The sequence below is a fragment of the Panthera tigris genome, chromosome D4 (genome assembly GCF_018350195.1).
Source record: "Panthera tigris isolate Pti1 chromosome D4, P.tigris_Pti1_mat1.1, whole genome shotgun sequence".
Taxonomy (NCBI): Eukaryota; Metazoa; Chordata; class Mammalia; order Carnivora; family Felidae; genus Panthera; species Panthera tigris.
Genome location: NC_056672.1, coordinates 86,989,515 through 87,012,471, shown reverse-complemented (window position 1 = coordinate 87,012,471; position 22,957 = coordinate 86,989,515). Strand labels below are relative to the sequence as shown.

At 57.5% G+C, this 22,957-nt stretch overlaps 1 non-coding gene across 1 annotated transcript; it reads left to right on the top strand.

Annotated features, from left to right (window-relative positions):
* The first annotated feature begins 16,818 nt into the window (after positions 1-16,818).
* TRNAK-CUU lies at positions 16,819-16,891 on the top strand. The gene has a single exon. It is a non-coding gene; the product is annotated as a tRNA-Lys (tRNA).
* The last annotated feature ends 6,066 nt before the right edge of the window (positions 16,892-22,957 follow it).

Here is a 22,957-nt window from a genome sequence, read left to right as displayed (position 1 = left end):
CCCAGGCCCAAGGTGGGGCCTGCTTTGCACTTAGAAAAGGTCAATGTTGGGGGGGGGGGGCGCCTGGGTGGCTCAGTCGGTTAGGCATCCGACTTCTGCTCAGGTGGTGATCTCACGGCTCGTGAGTTCGAGCCCCACATCAGGCTCTGTGCTGACAGCTCAGAACCTAGAGCCTGCTTTGAATTCTGTGTCTCCTTCTCTCTCTGTTCCTCCCTCGCTCATGCTCTGTCTCTCTCTCTCTCAAAAATAAGTAAACATTAAAGAAAATTTTTTTAGAGAGAAAAAAGAAAAAGTCAACGTTGCCAATGGTGGGTTGGAGTGGGAAACAGAACAAAGTGGAGGGAGAACAACTTGCCTTTCCATCAGTGAAAGACACACAGCGGGCTGGGTCTCAGCCTCTTGGCGTCTGGAAGGTGAGGGACCAGGGATGGCACCCTCTTTGGAGGTGGGGAGGTCATTAGCACCGATTAGCTGTTAACCGTGGTCATCTCTGGGTGGGGAGTGTTGGTGACTTTGAGTCTGCTCGTAGTTGCCAGTGTTGCGTGAATTTATTTTACCGGAAGGGTATATCGGTTTTTTTCTTCCAGAAACAACAGCGACGTTACCCAAAAAAGGAAAGAAAATTTAAGACACAAGAGCAAACTTTGTAAGTACCCACACCCTCTTGCAATGGGACGAAACGGGTAAGAAAATCACGAAGGAAAAAAGTAACAGGCTGACTGTTCTGCAGCCGAGGAGCCAAAGATCCAGACCCTGGGAATCCCCGAGGAAGGGAAGACGAGTTTCAGAAACTGCCCCAGAGAAAGCTCTTGGCGGACATTAAGTGTCTTTGAGAAGAGCCGGTAAAGAAAGGATCCGTGAGGTCTCCGGCTTGAATCTCCGAACCAGGAGGACTCAGCCCCGGCTGGGACCGCGGCCCAAATGCTGCTCACCGGGCAGCTGTGGGCAAGTGACCCAACCTCTCTAGACCTCGGTGTTCGCCGTCTGTAAAATGGGCCTGGCCGAGCACCCGGTATGAGAACTGGGATCCCCGATCACAGAGTCAAGACAGAGAAAGGCCGTGCCCTCGTCCGGCTTTCCCCTCCTCAGTGTCCCATCTGGAAGCCCCCCGGGGGCGGAGAACTCCCCCTGGTCCCTGGAACTCACTCCATAAGCACCTCTTCTTAAAAGCTCCTCCTGACCCCGGAAACAGCACCTGCTTCCAGAGAGCTGTCAGCCTGCTCCGTGCACTGCCCTTTGACCTAGAGATTCCATTTTTAGAATTTATACCACAGAAACACTCACACGGGTGACAAGGGAAAACGCACAGGAAATTCATTGCATCACTGTTGATAATAGCAGAACTTTAGAAACCTCCTCGACGCCCATCCGGGGAGACTGATTATATAAATGTGAAGGCACTGCCCGATGGGAGAGCAAGAGGCCGTGACACATACCTGCCCGTTCCTCCAAGGAGTGAAAAAGAACAAGCCTTCATTTGTATTTCAAGAGGGGCACCTCTGTACACACCCTGCTTGCAACGTCAGAATCCACAGGGTAACCATGGTTGCCCCAGGAACGGGGCGGGGGCGGGGGGGGGTACTCAGGCAGGAAGAGGAACGATTCCAGCTTTAAACCCTTTTCTCTTTGACTCAGTTTACCACGAGCATGCACTCCACTGGTCTCCATCCCGCTGGGATACTCACCCACGGCCAATTCTCTCCTCGGGACTGCCCCCCACCCCTCGCACCGGGTGAAGCCATGTGACCGGCGATGGCCAAGGAACTCTGGGAGGAAGTGATGTGTTGCTGTTTCCCTGCCTCAGTGACCCGGACGTGGAGGTACCACAAAACAGAGGCAGCCTGGATCCCTGGAGGGGCAACGGCCCCGGAGAATCACTTGGGCTCCCAGCACACCTTGCTGGCTGCAAAACAAACTTTTGTTGTGCTGAGACACTTTGATGTGAGGCCTATTTGTTACCGCAGCAGAACCTAGCCTCGCTAACCGATACAGATTTGGAAAACCGCATTCCGGTTCAAGGGATGCCGACAGACTGTAGACAAGTCCCTTGACCCCTCCGGACCTCGATGTCCCCATGTGCATGGTGTAGCAAGGGGTCTTGTCTCCACTGATTGTGGAGGGCCTGTGCTGTTCATATTCCCAAACCCCAGGGGCCTGAGGAACATCTTGCCAGCCCTAAGGGCTGCTGGGTGCTGAGCGCTCACTGAACACCGGCTTCTGGGCCGACCACCTCGGGGACATCATGGAGTCCTCAGTGGCCCCAGGGGGGAGGCACCATCATTATCCCCAACTCCCCATGAGGAAAAATGAGGTTCAGAGAGGTGAAGTCACTTGCCCGCCCAAGAACAACAGAATCTGTGATTCTTAACTGCTCTAATACAACCCCCATCCGATATCTTCATTTATTTCTCTTTTTTAAAAGTTTTTATTTATTTTTGAGAGAGAGAGAGAGAGAGCTCACATGGCAGAGAAAGAGGGAGACAGAGGATCGCAAGCAGGCTCCGTGCTGTCAGCGCAGAGCCCGATGCAGGGCTCGAACTCACAAACTGGGAGACCATGACCTGAGCCAAAATCAAGGGTCAAGACGCTCAACCGACTGAGCCACCCAGGCGCCCTTATTTTATTTCTTATAAATGTAACTAAAAAGAAAGCCCGCCATTGACAACTTGAGAGAACTTAGAATGACAGGGGGGCGGGGCTGTTTTTGTTTTGTTTTGTTTTGTTTAATTTTCGATCTTAGCCATTTTTAAGTGTGCAGCCTGGGAGTATTAAGTCCATCCAGCATCGTGTGCCCCCATCACCACCATCCCTCCCCAGAACTCTTGGTATCTTGCTAAACTCCGTACCCGTTAAACACAGACTCCCCATTTCCCCTCCCCTCGGCCATTGGCACCCACCATTCTCCTTTCTGCCTCTATGAATTTGCTCCTTCCTAGTCCCCGGTATGAGTGGAATCATACACTATTCGTCCTTCGTTGCCTGGTTTATTTCCCTTCGCACCATGTCCTCTAGGCTCATCCACGTCGAAGCCCGCGTCCAGACTGCCTTCCTTTTTAAGGCTGAATGATATTCCATTGGCCGCATAGCCCACGTGCTGTGTGTCCCTTCCGCCGCCGATGGATACACTTGTGTCGTTTCTGCCTTTTGGCTGTCGTGAATAGCACCACAGGGAACATGGGTGTACATGTATCTGTCTGAGACCCTGCCTGCGACGCTTTTGGGTATATGCCCAGACGTGGAAATGCTGGATCATATGGGAATTCTATTTTTGATTTTTCGAAGAAACGCCATCCTGTTCTTCCACAGGGGCTGCACCATTTTACGTCCCCACAAATGGTGCCCAAGGTTCCAGTTTCTCCACATCCTCACCAGCACTCGTTACTTTCTGTGGAGCACGATCTCGTGAGCTTTCGAGTTTCCTGTCTCCGAGGATCACTGGGGGAGTAAGAATTTGTTACATGCAAAAAAAAAAAAAAAAAAAGAAGAAGAAGAAGGTTTAAAACGCCACTGGTAAGTCTGTAGTGTGACAGGCATCCGGACCTGCTTCCACGGGAGAAAGCGGGCGCCTGGGGTGATGCCCTGCTGCCTGGGGATAGTGACGCCACGTCTCAAAGTCCTTAGCCCTCAAACAGGTGAGTGAGGCTCTGCTCCCGGGACGGTAGTGTGACCTGCGCCCCAGGGAACGGGCTAGGGCGGAGGCCCTTACCCACTCCCCCCCCCCCCACCGGGTCCCAACTTCTCCAGAACCCTCAGTCTCTGATGTCGCAACCTCTACTTACGCCCGCTTCCCCCACCCCCCCCGCCCCCCCCGCTGCCAGGCCCAATGGGAACGGAGCTGAGCCAGGCCTTTCCAGCCCCGCCTGACTCTGTGACCCAGAGTCCCCAGGCCTGGGACACAGAGCAGAGTGGAGGCAACACCACAGCAAGGCATGAGGCAAGGAGGGGGCGGGTGTCATCTGCATGTCCCTTGGCCTTCTGCATCCAGACGGGGGGCAGCTTTGGGTGTGGGACAAGAGCGAGGGCCTTCGGAGCCAGACGGAGTCAGTCTGATTTCCGGCTTGGCCATTCACCAGCTGCATGATCTTGGATAAACCATTCCCCCTCCCCCTCAAGCCCTCACTTTCTCATCTGTAAAATGGCTGGACCGGTGCTTGGCACATAGGAAGCACTCACTAAAGACTTTCGAGAATTACCAGCATCGTCATCGTCCTCAGTATCACAACATTCCACACGGAACGGTGAGGTCACACCTGTGTCAAACCGTCCATGGCTGCCCGCGACCAGCAGGAGAACGTACCCCACACTCGTGGACTGGCGGGCGCGGCCCGGCCTGGCCCCTGCCGACACCTCCAACTTCCTCTTCCCATCGCTCATCACATCCCAGTCACTGGGCTGCCCTCCTGTCCCTCAGACTCCCAGCACTCCTTTCTGCCACAGGCCCTTTGCACATGCCCTCCTTCCTGCCTGAAATGTGCTGTCCCCACCCCACTCCACTTGCATCCCTTCAACAGTTCACCTTAAGAGGCTCTGTTTCCCCTCAAATGTTAATTCTTCAAAAAGCCTTCCAGGACACCCCACGCTCCTCCACTCGGGAACCCTTGCCGCCCCCCCCATAGCACTTCTCACATATGCTCACGGTCCTGAACCGTGGGATCATTTGCAGACTCTCAGCCACCCCACACGAGTTCCACGAGGCCAGGATCATGCCTGTTTTTGCTCCTTGCTGTAGTGCAAACACCAAGGACAGGCTTGACCCAGGTGCCCCCAAAAGATTAGTCAAATTGACTTATTAATTTCCCGAATCTCCCTGATTTGGGAAACCCGGGTTCTCTTCAGCAAAGACACTCCCTTGTCTACACAGCTAAATAAGCTTTAACTTTCATACCTCCGATGAGACAAATCTGAGAAAACCCTCCACTACATCCTGTGTCCTCATTTCTCAGCTCAGAAAAATATGGTCACGGCACTCAGAGCAGCTGCTCCCAAGTCCTGCTGTGCCTCCTCGGAGTCCAGCCTCCGGCCACCCCTGCCTCAGAACACGTGGGAGGCTCCGGGCTGCTCCGCGGGGTCATCCCTTGCTTGGGGATGAACGCCAACCATGAGTAATGGCGGGCTGCAGAGGGAGGTGCGATGCATTTTCAGCCCCGTCAGCAAGATCAGCGACAGCCACAACACGTGGCCCAGGGTGAGGGCCTGACTCAGCCGGTCCACACACAGCAGCCTCCCCCCAGCCAGCTGGGGAGTGAGGGCGCACACCCCAAGGGGGCCACAGGGCGGGAGGCCTAGGGTTGCCAAAATGCATGCACTCGCTGACTCGTCCATCACGCTTGTCTGTTTCAACAGCTACTGTCCGGCCGCTACCGGGTGCTGGACGGTTTGAGGGGACTCCTCGCGAAGACCCGGGTCCTGCCCTCCTGGAGCAGGAGGAGGAACTCAGCAAGCGATTGCACAAACACAGGAATTCCTTCTAGGGGAGGTCAGGGCTCCCCCTTGGCCCAGGCTCGGCACCCTTGCCTCTCTAGGCTTCGGGCCGGCTTTAGGGGATGCTTCAGAAGTCGCCCCCCTTCCCCCGCCCCAGGAGGTACTCAGACAGGAGCAATGTTGATATGCATTCAAAATGCCCTCAATGGGGGCGCCTGGGTGGCTCAGTGGGTTGAGCGTCTGACTTCGGCTCAGGGCACGATCTCGCAATTCATGGGTTGGCTGAGGGCTCAGAGCCCGATTCTGCGTCTCCCTCTCTCTCTGCTCCTCCCCACCTCATGCTCTGTCTCTCTCCCTCAAAAGAAAGAAAGAAAGAAAGAAACAGTAAAGAAGAAGAAGAAGAAGAAGAAGAAGAAGAAGAAGAAGAAAGAGCTTTGAAAAACATGCCCTCAACGAAAGAACTTTCTTGACTCCGTGATGCAAACAGCTTACAGGCAATAATCACCACGGGCACCACAGTGGTGACTGAGGTTGGGGCCAGCTCGGGAGAGTGACGCCCATCTGGAGGAGGCGTGGAAGAAGGGTGGACGATCCTGAGGCGGAGGTGAGTCAAGGGAAGACTCGGGACCTGGGGTCATTGCCTGGTTTGGCTCCGTGGTGAGGCCCGGGGCGAATGAGGAGGAGGAAACCCCCGCCCACGAGGAGGAGGAAACCCGTGGGGAAATTCGCACCCCTGCGGCTTGCCAGCCCGAGGACAAGAGTTCTCAGCCGCTGTCACATGGACACACACACTCGTGAGCACGGACACACGCAGCCCCACCCTTGCACCGGCACACGCCGGCATGCACGTAAACACAGACACGTTCATAACGACTCCCGGACACGGGGCACAAACGCACTGCGTGTTCACACGCACCCAAGGGTAAATTTCTGTCGGTCTGTCTGTCGTCCACGCCAGAACGGCCCTCTCTCGAGGCCGCAGCCCCCTCTGTGAACCGTTTCTGTGCTCCCATGATCCTCCAGGCTGCCCCCCAGCTGCCACATCGCCTGAAATCCTGGGAAATTCAGAAAGAGGCTTTTCAACGTCACCCCTTGACTTTTAGCCTTCAAATATATTTTGAAACATTGGGGCTCAGTCCTCAGGCTCGCTCAGGGGCGATCTTGATTTACCAGGCAGGTGGGGGGGGGGCAGGTAGGAGGCTGGGGCCGGGTGGAGAGGGGTGGAGAGCGTGGGTGGATGGGGAGGGAGGCAGATTCCATGGTGGGGGGGGGCAAACTCCACAGAGCAAGAGATGGCTGAGGGCTGCGGGGGTCAAGAACGCAGCTCTAGTATTCCCAATCCGCCCCCCCCCCACGACAGTCACTCTGCAATCCTTCTCAAGGGGCTTCTCTCCAGCAAGCCTCAGTTTCCCCATCTGTGCAATGGGTGTGACCTACCCCATGGGGCCGGTGTCTCACTATCACTATAACATGATAGGCTCTGGACGCCCCAGGAAAGAAAGTGGGGGTGGGATGGGAATACCTCCCGCCAGTGCCTCCCCCCCACCCCGACCCCCACCCCCCCAGGTGAAGCCAGGCTGAAAATAACCAGCATTTTCCTTTTCACTGCGGCTGAAGCAGCGCTTCCCGTAGGACACCGTGCCTGCTTATCAGGAGCAAAGCCGCTCTCTCCGCCAGAAGGTGACTGTGGGGGCTCTGGCTCCCCCCTCCAGCCTCCAGCCCGACTCCTACGGAGGAAACGCTGAATTCTCTCCCCCCCCCTTCAGGTTTCTACCCACCGCCCCCCCCACCCCCCAAACAATTTTGCATATATTTAAATCTCCTCTGCCGTTTCCAGTCTGAGCCGCCCCCCCCCCCCCCAGAAAAAGAGAAAAAGAAATTACAAAGCCCGTCATCTGTCTCCGTCCCCGCACCCCATCTATCAGGGCCCGAGCCCGTCGCCTGGAAGGAGGCGCGCGCCCGGACGGCCGCTTTAATGGGGCGCCGCGTGTGACTGTGCGGCCGCGGCGGGCGCAGCCGGCCGGCATTTGCATACATATTAAACGGAGCAGTAAAAAATGCAGACATGCAAACCATTTGGACGGGCTCCTCGGCGCAGAGCCTGCCAGGAAATCAATCTTCTGGTTTCTTAAAGGAAACCTGCTCGGGAGGAGGTGGCGAAGCCAGGCAGCCCGCGGGCCTTGGGAGGGGGCGGCCGTCATCCGTCCATCTGTCCGCGGGAGCCCAGCCGGCTGTGGGGGTCCTTCCCGGCCACGGCCTCGGTGCACCGCGGACAGGGAGCGGGGACGCGGAGCCGCCGTCGGCCGGGGCGGCGGCGGGCCCCAAAAGCAAGAGGCTCGGCCACTCTGAGCTCCCCTCACCCCGTGGGCTGTGACCCTTTGGCGGGGCGTCTCCCCCTGCCCGGTGGGTGCTAAAGTTCCTCCCTGGCTTTAAACTCCCTCCCTACGCCTGCGTGGCCTGGCGAGGCGCTGCTGCCTCGAGCCTCCTTACCTGCAAATGGGGTGTGTGATTCTTAGAGGACCGTCTAGCTCACTCGGGTCACCTACCCCTGCCCTCCAGAGACGCGGGGTCCCAGTATTACCCTGAGCAAGCCCCGGACGACTGTCCCTAGCACCACGAAAGGCAAGGGGCCCAGAGCCTTAGCAGAAACAGACGGCCGCCTGTTCCGCCCACCCCCTTCCTTAATTCCACTTTACAGATACGGAAACTGAGGCTCTGTAAAAGGTGCCACCACCAGGAGGCTTGAGACAGGGGGAGCCGGAGATTCCAATGGGCTCCGAGTGACCCGTGGAGGGGCCTCCCCAGACCCCAGACGGCACTGGTCAGTACTGTCAGGGGACGGACGGAGCTCACTCTGGGGTGTCAGGGAATGCTGCTCTCCCGGAGAAGGCGGGTGTGCCTGCGGAGAAAGAAATTCATTTGGTGCCTGGGCGGTACCGTGAAGGTCCTTCTTTGAAGGGGACTGGAATAAGGAAGGAAAAGGGGGCTTTCGAGAACCAGCTCAAGTTTGTCCTCCATCCGTTCGCGCCGCACTCCTGGAGGTGACGGATGGAGGTGACCAGCGGCCCCAGGACAGGCTAAGCACTGGGCAGCACCAGGGACGTGGGGAGGGGAGGGGTGCGCCCAGCCCCCTGAGAGCCAACGTCCTCTCTGAGCCCCTGGGGCTTGAGCGAAGAGCCCAGCCAGGGCTGGGGGAGGGGGGCCTTTGCCTTCAGTGGGGAGAGCTTCCCACTCGGGTGGGCGGTGCCTCCCTGTGTGACCTTGGGCAAAGGCCCTGCCCTCTCTGGGCCACGGTGGCTGAGCTGACTGTACTCCTCTGTCTCCCTTTGGAGGTCCCTCCCTTTCACCTCTGGCCTCCAAGCTCTCTGGGCCTCAGTGCCTTCTGCAGGCTCCAGGGTGCAGGCCGGGCAGGCAGAGGGGGAGGAAGCCGGCAGGGCGGGAAAAGGCGGGAGGGGCAGGAGTTACAGGAACCGGCTGGGCCCGGGCGATTGCTCAACTGGGGAGCCTGGCCCTGCCGCTTCCACTTCCAGCAGCCGGCCCTCCCTCCCAGCTCTGCATTGCAAACATTCCTCACCAACCTCGGAGGCTGCTGCCCCCCCCCCCCCACCCCAGGGGGAACTGCCGCAGACACAGCACGAGGCCGCCAGGAACGCTTAACCCCTTCCGTCCTTCCAGGCAGAGCCTTCGGGGGCCCGAGGATAGAGCCGGGTGGCCAGCGGGGTTCCCAGGCTCTGAGTGACCCGGTCAGGTGGATAGCCGGCCCCAGGCGACCGGCCTGAGTCAACAGGCTGTATGTCGGGCCCCTGCAGTCTCCCGTCATGGATTCACTCTGCAGACATTTCCAGAGCTCTCCCGGGATGCTGGGCCTGGGTAATTGGACGGGGAGGTCCTCATGGAGCCCACGTCCCATTGTGCGTGCGTGCGTGTGCGTGTGTGTGTGTGTGTGAGTGTGAGTGGAGAGGGGTTATCAGATAAAGAGGAGTTTTTTAGATCATTGCCATGATGAGCCCTACAAAGGAGAAGTACAGGGTGAGCCTGAGCGCGAGCTAAAGTGCTCAATTAGGCAGGGAGGGCTTCCTGGAGGAAGTGACATTTAGGGAGCCATGAAAAGAGGAGTGTTCTGGGTAGCAACGCGAGGCTCCAGAGAGAAGAGAGAGGGAGAGGTCGGCATGTTCCAGTCTGGGTGTCTGAAGGAGAGAGGGTAAGGGGTGGAGAGTCCTCAGGTGGGAGGGCTTGGCCTGTGCCAGGCTCCAGAAGGCCTTGGGGCCACTCCCAGGCTCAGACTGTCTTCCGAGGGCAGTGAGGAGCCATGGAAGGTTCCACCAGGGGAACGCCAGCCACAGTCAGATCCAACTCTAGGCATTGGGATTCCCTCGAGTGAAAAACAGAACCTTAACAGAGAGAGGGAGCTCGCCTGTTTTCACAGACCAGATACAGTCTAAGCCCAGAACACCTGAACCACGCCAAAGTGCCACCAACAGGAGACATTGCAAATGGCAGCCTGGCAGCCGGGCCTGGCACTGGATTCTCCTGGGGCCCGGGTGGCCACTCTGAGCCTTGCGGTCGCCAGGCCGGCCGGAGGCAGCGGGCTCAGGCCGGCTCCTCCTCTGCTCCAGACCCCACTCTGCAGACAGCCGGAGCTCCATAAATGCAGCAGTCAGCGCCCTGACATTAAGAGGGGCTGAGAGATCATTCAGCCCGGTGGCCTCCTCCCTGCACAGGTGAAGAAACAGACCCTGGGACAGCTTCCCCTGGGGGCAGGTGTGGCAGCGCACGTGTTCAGGGAGGAGGCCAGCCTGCCCAGCCTGCCTGTGACCTTGGCACCCACAGAGGAGACCCCCCCAAGCCCAGAAAACCAAGAACCGTTTGGACACTGGCAGTCACTAAACCCAGCTCGTGTCTGCTCCTCTGCTCCCTTGGAGCTTGAAGGAATGAGCCAGAGGACAACAAGCTGGTAGGAAACTTCTAGACCGTAGTGTTTCCACTGCGGACACATTTTCTTCTCTCCTTCTCCTTCTCCTTCTCCTTCTCCTTCTCCTTCTCCTTCTCCTTCTCCTTCTCCTTCGTTTCAATGAAGTATTACCCAGAACACCGACATACCCAGGAGATGGAAACAGAGTTGCCCTGATTGGACAGGAGAGGGGTGTCCTTGGACTTCCCCCATGCACACCCGGGCGATCTCTGTGTCTTCCTGGCTGGCCCCAGGCTCCTCAGAACAGACTGAGGGCCAGCAGGTGAGTCCATCCGGGGTTGTAGGGATGGGGGGACGGAGGCCCAGAGAGGCTGAGGCACTTGCCCAGAGTCACACAGCCCCAAGGGATAGAGCCAAGGGCTCCCAGGGCCAGCCTGACCCAAAGACCTGCGTTTAGCACCTGCCATTCAAACACCCTCCATCAGCGGAGACGCAGGCTGGCGGGTCGGGGACCAGTGCCCGCATTCCGTTTCTGAGTCCATACCTGGTCCATTTGCAGGGACAGCAGATTTAGCCAGAGCTCCCCAAGACCTGCTCGGTGGGTTGAGACTTATGGGGGGGGGGGCTGCGGAACATACCCAGGATGCTCCCTCTGTTAAAATCATGCCCCAACAGGACAGGAAGGGGCCGGGCAGGCTCCATGCCTGCACACGCTCCAAGCGGAAGGAGGGGCTGGGTTCTTTCCAGTCCTCTGGGGTCACCCCTGCAGGAGGCCCGAGCGACAGCGGATGTCTATTTTGGGGCTGCGGGTCCACTCGTGGTCACAGAGCAAAGCTCCTTCCAGGCAAATGACACTTCTGCGAGGGTTCCTTGAACCTGGGGTCCCACCGCCATGGCGGGCTGCCGTCCGGGTTGAAGCATCCCCGAGCCCTCGTGCTGGGTCAGGGACCGTCCCCCTGAATCATCGCAGCTGGAGGTGCCCGCCATTACCACCCCATTTTGCAGACGGGAAACTGAGGACCGTGGAGTCACCTGCCTGGGGTTGCACAGCTAACCGCAAATGGGCAGGCCTGGGGGGTGCGGGTGTCTCAGGCCCCCAGGGAACCCGCTCCTGAACACTAGGCCTCACTGCCTCCCAGCCTGGGGATGTGATCGCTTCTCACAGCAACGAGGCTCCGGTACACCCAAGACCCCCCCCCACCCCCCCCCGGCTCACCCCAATCCCATGTCTTGTCCACGTACGCGAAATAAATATTTTATCTCAGCCATTTAGTATCTGTTTATCTTTGGCATTTATGCCTCCGAAGTTCACTCTCCAGCCTTCTCCACGTGGGTTCACCCGGGGTCACCGACTTGGTCTCTGAACTTCTAGAAGGCAGACCTACTTGTGCTGTTATCGCCCTCATCAGAAAATAATCTCGTTTTGTGCGTTTCATAGGAAGGGGTGGCCTAACTTGGAAACATTGCTGGAACCCACTGGTTGGGGACAAGGATTGCGTGGCGCCGTGATGCCCGAGAGGGGGCACGGGGGGAGCGCTCGATAAATGGGGCTGGGTTATTACGGTTCCTTTCGTTCCCTGTTGTCGTCCTCTTCCCTTATATCATAGGTTAGCGGGTCACTAGTCAGAGTTCCTAACTGACACTCAATGGCAAGAACCCAACTGTGCGAATGAGGCAAGTTACCTTCCCATACCGCAGTGATTGGTTGCTGGGTCGTCAACTTGCGAGATGATCTCCAGACGATTCCTACCTCCCGGTGTTCACATTGCTTTTCTTTTCTTTTTTTTTTTAATGTTTTATTTTATTTTTGAGAGAGAGAGAGAGAGAGAGAGACAGACAGAGTGTGGACGGGGGAGGGGCAGAGAGAGAGGGAGACACAGAATCCGAAGCAGGCTCCAGGCTCCGAGCTGTCAGCACAGAGCCCGACATGGGGCTCGAACCCACGAACCGTGAGATCATGACCTGAGCCAAAGTCAGACGCTTAACTGACTGAGCCACCCAGGCGCCCCCCGGTGTTCACATTTCTGTAGGCCCTGCCACCGTGAATATGGCTGCCCCGCGGGACCAATAGGATGCTGCAGAAATGGCCCAAGGTTAGGTCCAGAGAAGGACCCTCCAGAGAAGTCCCTGGGGCAAGGGACTGAGGTCTCCTGGCCAACAGCCGGCACCACCTCGCCAGCCCGATGAGTGCACCATCTTGGAATCCACCGTCCGGCCCCGGTCGAGCCGTCAGATGACGCAGCCCTCCCCCTCCTTACCCACAGAATCCCTTACCCCACAGAAACCTTTGAGATTGATGCTTATTGTTTCAAGCCGCTAAGTTTGGGGTGATTTCTCATGCAGCAGCAGGGAACTAATTGAGCAACAGAGCCTTTTAGTTACGAGAGCCTTTCATTGACTTGGTTCCTAAAGTGTGTTGTGTGCAATACTGATCCCAGAATAGGATGAAAAGCACAGTCTGTCTGTCCGACGTGGCCTGACTGACTTGAGTCTCTTATTCGAGAATCGCAGCGTTCCTTGGCATATCCAAGCAGAACCCCCGGGCCACGCCCCCCCACCCCCCGCCACCCGCCTTGGGCGAGGAAACCCAGCTTTCTCTTAACCCTGCTTGTCTCAGGAGTCTTTGTGGAACGCTGGCTTCAGAGCCCCCAGAACACTCTTTGGGAGACACAGCCAAATGGTCACGACAGCGAGCTCCTTGAGTATATTAAACGATTGTGCCCGGGGGCGCCCGGGTGGCTCAGTCGGTTAAGCGGCCGACTTCGGCTCAGGTCATGATCTCGCGCTCCTTGAGTTCGAGCCCCCGTCGGGCTCTGTGCTGACAGCTCAGAGCCTGGAGCCTGTTTCAGATTCTGTGTCTCCCTCTCTCTGACCCTCCCCTGTTCATGCTCTGTCTCTCTCTGTCTCAAAAATAAATAAACGTTAAAAAAAAAAAAACGACTGTGCCCAGTAGAAAAAACAAAAACACTCCCAGCCTGATAGAGTGTGGCCTACGGCCTTCTACACAAAGACAAGGTGGCCAGCCCGTCAGGACAGACAGCCCCTCCGGGCTCCTTTTCCAGTTGAGGGGCTGGTTTGCTCTGGGTCTCTCTGGTCCAGCCAATCTTACATTCGGCGATATTGGTCAGGGCCCTTGGGCATGAACCTCAGACCATTAGGGGACCATTTAGGATTCGGGTTTTGGTTCCCAAATTCTGCAGTTCGAGCTCTCGTGAGTTCTGTAGCCCCCCCACCCACAATCCGTGGCGGTGGGGGAGGGCCGCACCCATGAACTCTCCACCCCTCGCCTTGGCCGCATCCTCAAGGCCAATGCCTCAGCGTTAGATACTTCTCAGTGGGAACGCTACCATGGTCTTAAAACACGACCACTGGAAAATAGCATTTGATATAGAAAAATTCATTTTACAGGCAACTTTTTAAGAGCGAATCCACCCCCTTCGGCGAGGGAAGCTGCACTCAGAAAACCGCATTCTTTCGGGCCCCTGGGGCTGCGTGGGGATGGGAACAGAGATCTTTCTCCGCGCTAGGAGGCAGAAATCTTTTCTTCTGGTGAAAACATAATTTTACCCTCATGTTGCCTCGTCTTTCCCGTCCTGGCCATTCTGGGGCTCTCAGGCCTTTCTGGAACCCTTGCTTCCAGAATACCACGTGGCCTGCTTTCCTCCTCGGGCCAGGGAGTGGCACCTGCGGCTGCCTCCCCTGGGTGCCCCTGCCCAGGCCCGCTGCATCGACTCTCCACTTGGACGAGATCTCCAGGTGCTCTGGGGGCACGTTAAAGCGGGGGCGCACTCAGATATCGGGCCTCCTCACTCCCCTTGCAGGCTCTCTGTCCCATCACAGATGGCTGCTCGCAGGGGTTCTACACCTTTGCACCCCCTCTGCGTCGCAGACATCCAGTGACACGGTCAGGGCATGGGGACCTGAACAAGAGGTAGCAGCAACAGCAAAGACACCCAGGCCCTACGGAGCACTCACAACCCAGGAGGAAGGCAGGGACACCCAGAAGTTCAGAGAGGGAAAGCCATCGACCCAAGGTCACACAGCCATGACCGTAGTCAGGGTGTCTCAACGGCCACCGAGCTCTTCGGGGACACCCTGCGGCAGGAAGATCCCTTGATGAGGAACTGGGAGCGGCTGCCGGGATTGCCCAAGAGTTGTACCTCCCTCCCCACTGCCTTAGCCCCACGGTTCCCAACCTGGGGTCCCTGGAGGGCCTCACAAACTGTCTGGGCGGGGCTCCATGCTGTTTACGGCCTCTTGAAATTTCCCATGGTTGCTGCGTCTTTACTGAGGGCCAGGCCACCACGAGGTACATGCACCAGCCCGTGGCCTTGCTCTGGGTGGGATTCCGCCAACCCACTGGGCTCGGTCAGACTCTCGAGGGGATGATGGGAGCCGAACGGGCATCACCGTTGCCCTTGATTAACCTAAAATACGAAAGCTTCTATCACTGAACAAAAGCACTGTGCTTGTTGGAGAAACACGGGCCTTGGGGCGCCTAACAGCAGTAGGGACTTTTCTGGCGGGAACGTAGAGAGGAATTAGCTTAGAAATTTGAGTTACGGAAGGAAGGGCATTTGTCTCAATTATTTTTCAGCGGCGGCACCTGCTTTCTGATATTTTCTTTAAAACAAAGCAGGGGCACCTGCGTGGCTCAGTCGGTTGAGCGGCCGACTTCGGCTCAGGTCATGATCCCACGGTTTGTGAGTTCGAGCCCCGCGTCGGGCTCTGTGCCGACAGCTCGGAGCCCGGAGCCTGCTTCGGATTCCGTGTCTCTCTCTCTCTGCCCCTCCCCTGCTCACGCTCTGTCTGTCTCAAAAATAAATAAACATTAAAAAAAAATTTTTTTTTAAACGAAGCAAGTGCTTCCCCACCCGCTGCCGGCCCCCGCCCGTACCGGGGTGCAGGGGCAGCCCCCAAGGGCCACACCACGGACTAGAACACCACAGCGAAGGCCAAGCCAACTCAAGAGCAGTCCGTTGTGAGATCGAAAACACGTGCCCTCCGCCAGCAGCCACAGCAAAGGGCTTAGAACTCTGATACCGACCTACCAACAAGGGGGACTTTTTAAGGCAAGGTCCCAGGGAGGTCTTTCCAGTGGTTTTTGATAGGCGGGGTCAGTTACACGGCCTTGGGTGCCCCCTGGTATGCCAGGTGTTTCCCTGGTCTGTCCCAGGAGATGTAGCTCTTTCAGGGCAGAGACAACCTCGGGGTCATCGCTTCATTTTCCTCACCCAGGAAATGGCGATCCCAGTCACGTTGGGGGGGTGGGGGGCCTGAGCAGGCGAAGAGTTTCACTCGTGCCTAGGGCGCAGGACACGCCCTCGAGTGGGGGAACACCACCCAGTCTTCCAAGGGCCCAATGCAGTGCTGGGCACGCAGCAGGTGCTTGGATGCTGTTTGGCGTTCAGACAGATTTTTTTCAAGCCAACGTTTCTTAAAGTATAGGGATAAAAATTGTATGTTATTCGTGGAACACGTTAGTTTTTAAATGATGTTTAAGCTCATTTATTTATTTATTTTGAGAGAGAGAGAGAGAGAGAGAGAGAATCCCAAGCAGGCCCCATGTGACTGACAGTGCGGGGCACGATCCCACGAACCACGAGATCATGACCTGAGCCGAAATCAAGAGTCTGACACTTAACCGACTGAGCCACCGAGGTGCCCCCTAAATGTTTTTTTTTTTTTTAACACAAAAAGCTTGAGGGCGCCTAGGTGGCTCAGTCGGTTAAGCATCCAACTTCAGCTCAGGTCATGATCTCACGGTTTGTGCGTTCGAGCCCTGCGTCGGGCTCTGTGCTGACAGCTCGGAGCCTGGAACCTGCTTCCGATTCTGTCTCTCTCTCTCTCTCTCTCTCTCTGCCCCTCCCCCGTGCTCGTGCTCGCTCTCAATCTCTCTCTCTCTCTCCCCAAAATAAATAAACATTTTAAAAAATCTTTAAAAAAAAGAGAGAGAAAAGCTTGACCTCTTTCTCCCCACCTACAGCCAGGCATTAAGATAGATATATGCATGTCCCCATTCTACAGATGAGGAAGCCAAGGCTCAAAGAGGTCAGAGGCTCCCAAGGTCACTCAGTGGTAGAGTCAAACTCTTGAATATCAGCATCTCGAGTTTATAACCTCTGGCCTCCCTGAGATGGTTGTTTACATCCTCCAGAACCAGGGGCCCCGTCGTAGAGATAAGCAACAGCGACCAATTGCACATATGACTTAACCTGGCTAGTAATCATATAGTAAGGTCATTTCCACTTCAAAGATTTCTCTGAGGGGGGACCAATATGACAAAGAAGGGAAGTTTGAATCAGGTCATGCGCACACACACACACACACAACCGCAACTCTAGAAACAGTACAACTTCCCTAACACTGAGCTAACTCTGGCCAACTTTCATCCGATTCCCCAGGAAGCAAGGAAAAGGTGGGGAAGGGGCAGATTCCCTTTAGAAGGTTTCACATGTTTCAGTATAAGACCTGAGAACAGGGGCGCCTGGCTGGCTCAGTCGGTAGAGCGTGAGGCTCTTGATCTTGGGGTCGTGGGTTCAAGCCCCACGTTAGGCATGGAGCCTACTTAAAAAAATTTAAAAAGACCCGCGAACCCTTGGTGGAGGGCAGGGGTGGGAGGATTTGTGTTCTGTAGCTTTCCTGGGGAGAATCTCAGACGGGATCTCTCAAGCAGCGGTGTGAGGTGGTGATTAGCATCTGGGCTCTGAAGCTACAGAGACCTGGGGGGGGGGCGGGTAGGGTCCCTCCTGGCGAGCTGTAGGACCACTCTGACCTTCGGTCTCTTCATCTGAAATGAGTCCAGCAAAGCTTTGCTGTCTCGCTGCATCTTGTGGAGCTAGGGCTGGGTGCCGGGGGCTTGGCAATCAACGGAAGAGACCCCTGCCTGACAGAGGAAACAGTGAACGCAGAGGCGGATTCAGAGATCAGCTATACAGAAATAACACGGGGACGAGAATAATGTTTATCCGAGGCCGGTGGCGAGGGCTCAGAGTATGCATCCAGGGCAAGGCTGAACCCTGCGTCGAGCACAGGCCGAGCACTCAGTCGGTAGAAACCCGCGCTGCTTGCTCGGGTGGCTTTTATTATCACCGTAACCCGAATAAAACCCGGCAGCCTCGGGGTCCAGTCTCAACGCAGCAGCCGGTTCAAACACCACTCTGACATCCCACATCACCGAAAGGCAGTTCAAATCTTCCTGATCTCTCACAGAGACGCCAAAGGGGGGAATTCCTAGGCAACACCACACACAAAAGCATCCTCAAGACTCTCGGGGCCAAGGTACCCGCCCAGAAGGCCTCAATTGCTGCAGCAACATCTCATGTCTCTGCACCTCCCTTTCATTCGGCCTCAGGGGACGGGGCTCTGGGCGCATCCAGGCTCTGCCCTGGGTTGCTTAACGGCTCCGATGACCTCAGTTTCCTCATCTGCAAAGGGTAAATAACAATAGTACTGCTTTCAAGGAGTCATTGTGGGGGCCAGACAATGCCTTCAAGGGCCCCGGATGGGCAGACACAGCCAGGCTGGGAAGTAGGAATGCCAACTGTTAGGATTCCTTCTCCTGCCCTCCCCCACCCTGCCCTTTGCATCCTACCCACCCCAGTTAGGAGCTCTGGAAAGAGTCTCCTGTCGGTTAGTCTGGGCTTTCCAGGTCTTGGCACTCAGGCAGCTCAATGCCCGGAACCTATCCCCCCAACCCCGCCCAACCCACGGAGCACAGGATAAACCCAGGGCTGGGCAGGCAAACTCTGGAACTTTCTGAGGAGGGGCCACCAAGGGCTAGGACCGCGGCATCAGGTGGCATTCTCCTTCCCCTCCCTCCTGCACAGAGGCAGTGTCCCCCTGGGTGTCACCTCAGAGGGCAGGACCAGGTGTTCTCCGGGGAACTCGGGGCCTGCTGATACAGGCGAGAGATGGCCCCCCACCAACACAGGCCGCGGATTGCCATAGGCCTGGGCAATGTGGCCCAAGGTGGCTTCCAGGGCCCCAGGGCAGGTCCCACATCAGGGGTCTGTGTGTCTCCCTTCCCAAGGGGCCCTGGGCCGGGCCCCAGCAAGAGGTGAGCTTCTGGCCCTCACAGGGCTCCCAGACCATCGGGGCCTGAGCCTAAGGTGAGACCCCCAGGTGAGCCACAAGATGACCTACTGGGCTGTCACAAGATGACCTACTGGGGTGCCCAGGAGGACTTCCCACAGGAAGGGCACAGGAGGGAAGGGCTGGAGGGAGAGGAAGGAAGGGGGTTCCAGGAGCAGGAAGAAGTTCTCTCCCACTGTAACCTCCACCGTGGGCTCTGGGAGAGCCACGCTCCCTTGGGAGGTCAGAGGACAAGAGCTCTTTCTCCCAATTCACTGCTGGGGAGACCAGTTCTAAGAGAGAAAGGGACAACTCCCAGCTGGGGCTAGAGCCCGCAGCTCCTGACCCCTGGCACCTGCCGAGGGGCCGGTGGGCCTGTTATCATCACCCCCATTTCACTGGTGAAGAAACTGAGGCTTAGTGACATCACAACAGGCCTCCAGTCTAGCCGTTTTTTTGTTTTTTTTGGTCTATCTCGGGGGATCTAGGAAAAGCCTGAGGTGTCCGGAGGCGGTCCCCAGGTGGGGCAGGAAACAGCCAGGTGCGGGGGTGGGGTGGGCGGTGGGGTAGGACGGGAGGGGAGCCCGGAGGGAAGGCAGAAACCGACACCCTGGAGGAAAAGGCTGAGGAATGTGGGTGGGGATGGGGTGGGCCTCAACAGGCCAGTCCGGGAGGGGCCCAGGGCCCTAGGCAGCCCCCTCACTCCGGAGCGAGACCCCGGCTTCCCGGAAAAACACCACCCCCAGCTGGGCGGGGAGAAGGACCACTGCCTCCAGGCCGCCCAATCAGATGCACTCCCGGTCTGATGGAGGAGGCAGCCCGGGCGGAGGGCTCCCAGGGCCTTCCGGGAGGAGCCCCGGGGACCTACCCCGGATTCGGCGGCCCCCCCGCCACCCCCCAGCCTCATTAGCACCGACGCCCGCCGTCCTCCCCTCAGCTTCCGGTGGCTCCAGAATTTAAAGGTTAAATCCTAACCTCATCTGAGCAGTTTCTCCCGGCTTTGCCTACCCAGCGCCAGTTGCTGGTAATTATATGCATCTCCGAGCAGCCAATCAGCTGTCAGACTGACAGATACTGATCTTTTCGTTTTATTTTTAGCTCTGTGCTTCCCCCTCTAGTTGCAAAAAAAAATTCTGTTTGTTCTGTGTGCTGCTGCCTGGCTCCCAGCTCTGCAGCCGGCTCTCATCTCCGCCAGCCGGGCGGGAGCAGGAAGCCGCAGGGGCTGGAGCCTCCTGTCCTTCCAGAAAGGGGGGAACAAAACACACCGGCTACCCCCCAGCGGCGGACCCCGGGCTGCGGTGGGGAAGGGAGGAGGCCGGGTGCTGGGCGCACAGGCGCCCTCGGAGGCTGTGGGGGCAGGAGAGGCGCTGCACTTGGCCTGTGGCCTTGCACGGAAGAAAGCAAGTCCTTCCCCACGGGCTGGGGGCTAGCAGAGAGGCAGAGACACAGCCAGAAAGAGGGGAGTGGAAGAGAAGAGACAAGCTCAAGCCCCCTGGAAAGGCTTTTCCCCCAGAACTGAACAGAAGTAGGGGGCAGGAGTGGCTGCCAGCCCCGGGAGCACTGGAATGGGAGTCAGCGTGGGGGCTTTCCAGCCAGGGCTCAGGCAGGGGGGGGGGGGCCTGGGCCCCCTGTCCTAGGCCTGCGTGCCTCCTGGGCCACCCGAAGGGCAAGTGCAGTGCTCTTCAGAATCTATTTGTGGGTCTTTCTGGAAGGTTCTGTGGACCTCCCTGAAAACACCAGGAGGCTGGCAATTGTAGGCCGGCCAGCAGGAGGCTCCTGTTCACAGGGGGTCTCTGGAAGGAGAGAAGGAATCTGAAGGCCAGGCCAGGCAAGCTCTTAGGTCCCAGAGTCTCCCCCACAGTCAGGGGCCCTGCTCCAAGGGAGTAGCCAGTGCTACAGAGGGATGGAAAGGATTGTGATGTTTCCTTCCCTGTCCTGGCACTCTACAGTTTGCTGAACACTTCCGCGCCCCAGGGGCCTCCCTTCCTTCCCCCTAGTTAGCCTCAGGATGCCGTGACACAGGGGTCAGGGGGCCTGGTGAAGATCACCTCTGCTCTGATTGGTCTGTGGGGAGGGGAGGCAGTGGAGCCTCATGGTTAGAGCTTCGGGGCACATCACTCAAATTCAAACCCCAGGGCTGCCATTTACCAGCCCTGTGAGCCTAAGTGAATGCCCCAAGCTCTCTGGGCCCCAGCATCCCCATCAGGAAGTGGGGGGGGGAGGGTGCCCAGTGCCACCCCCCAACCTCACAGGATTGCTCTGGGGATAGAGTCACACTGTAGGGTGCTCCCCACGGCCCTGGCGTGCGGGGGGGCCCAGCGCGCTCGTGAACAGGTATTATTAGCGTCTCTGTTGTGCGGACGGGGAAACTGAGGTTCATGTGACTCATAATTGGCAGAACTGGGACTAGAATCCGCCCCCCGCCCCCCACCTTGGCTTCCTTTTCTCTGACACCACAGATGGCCCGCTGAGAAAAAAGAGAAAGGAGAGTGGGAGAAGGGAATTAGGAGCCCGAGAGAGACGGAAGGGAGGCAGCGGCACCGTGATCAATTACTTGGGCTATAAATTTCTGCTGTTTTGCAAAGTGAGCACACAACCTCGGAGAAGCGTCGCTCGCTGGGTCTGCTCACGAGAAACCGAGCAGCCAGGCCCACGGCAGATGCTAAGGATGGTGGGAGCCAGAGAGGGAGAGGACACGAGCTCCAGGGTGGGGTCAAACTGGCTGGCAGCGTGGGCCGAGGGCAAGGACCCCAGGAAAGGAGTGAAGCAGGGGAGAGGCACCAGAGCGCGGGCAGGCGTGGGAGCTGCCCCGGGGGTCCCCTTGCAGGGGGGGAGGGGGGCGGGTCAACTTCCTCCTCTTTCCGAAGCTTCGTCTCCCCCGCTGGGCTGCCCCAGTATGCCTGCCTGGCCAGCCCCCCTGCCAGGCTTTGGCCATCGGTCCTGGGGCCGGCTGGGCCGGTGGCTCAGGTGGCTCACGAACATCAGCTTCCTCATCTGTAAATGGAGATCGTGTGGCATTCGTCCTGTCCCCGGGATTAAAGCTGCTCTGTTGATGAGAAAAGTAACCGAGGGCGGAGGTAGTTTGGAGGCGGGTGCACTGAAGTACGGAAAAGATGAGGCCAGTCCTCTCACTCGGTGGAAAGGGGTGCCCGCAGTGGGGATGTAACGGGCCCAGACCTGTCTCCCAGTCTCCCAGCATGTAGGGACCAAGGGGCGGGGGGGTGGGCTGGGGGTGCACTTTGTGCCTGGGAAATGGGCCCAGATTCCTGGCCTCCACCTTCCTGGAACCTTGCCACCGTCCATTTAGGAAAGGAGCCATGGGCGGACTCCAGCCAGTCCCTCTGGAATCTCTCTCAGGCCTTCCACACTGTGGAGCTGCAAAGACCACGGCGGCGTTGCAGAAGGACCCCCCGCGCGTCTGTGGGGCCTGAGGAAATTCAGCAGGGAAGCATCCGGGCCCTGTAGAGACGTGGTGAAATGAGGGAGGCTGGGGTGGAGGGGCCTGAGGCTGGGGTGGAGGGGCCTGAGGGCGAGGGGCGAAGCCCGCATGGGCGGTGAATCAGGGTCCTGGAGAAGATGCCTTGAGTTCAAGGGAGCACGAGGCCCCCGGCCAGCGGTGGATACTCTCCAGCCCTGGGGATTCCGGGCTGAAGGCAGGGGAGAAGCTTGTTATGTTAAAGGAAATTTAAGATGGAACAGAAGGGGCCCCTGGGTGGCCCAGTCGATTGAGCCTTGGACTCTTTTTTTTTTTTTTTAATTTTTTAAATGTATATTTACTTTTGAGAGAAAGAGGGAGACAGAGTGCAAGTGGGGGAGGGGCAGAGAGTGAAGGAGACACAGAATCGGAAGCAGGCTCCGGGCTCTGAGTTGTCAGTACAGAGCCTGACGTGGGGCTCGAACCCACGGACCGCGAGATCATGACCTGGGCTGAAGTCAGACGCTTCACCGACTGAGCGCCCCCAGACGCCCCGAGCCTTCGACTGTTGATTTCAGCTCAGGTCATGATCCCAGGGTTGTGGGAACGAGCCCCAGGTCAGGCTCTGTGCTGAGTGTGGAGTCTGCCTAAGATTCTCTCTCTCTCTCTCTCTCTGCCCCTCTCCCCGCCTTGCACACTCTCTAAATAAATAAATAAGTAAATAAATAAAATGAAGAGAAGATCCTCTGGATGAGGATCATAAAAATGGTGTATTAGGATGAGCTAACAGATATAACAAACAGCTCCGAAATACGTTTTTTCTTGCTTACGGGGAAAAAACTCTGCTCACTCAGGGGCCCAGGCCCCTTCATCTTGTGTCTCATCATTTTCTAGGGCCTTAGCCTCCTCTGCGACAATCTTGTGGAAGGGGAAGGAGAGAGTGTGGAGGATGGCATAGGAGGAATTTTATGTGGCAGGAAGCGTAATACTTCAACTCGCACGCTATTGGCCAGAGCTTAGTCATGTGGCCACAACTGACTGCAAGGGAGGCTGGGAAATGTAGTCCGGCCGCATGCCCAAGAGGAAAATAAGGGACCAGGGTTTGGTGAAGACACAGCAGTCCCCACCACAAATGC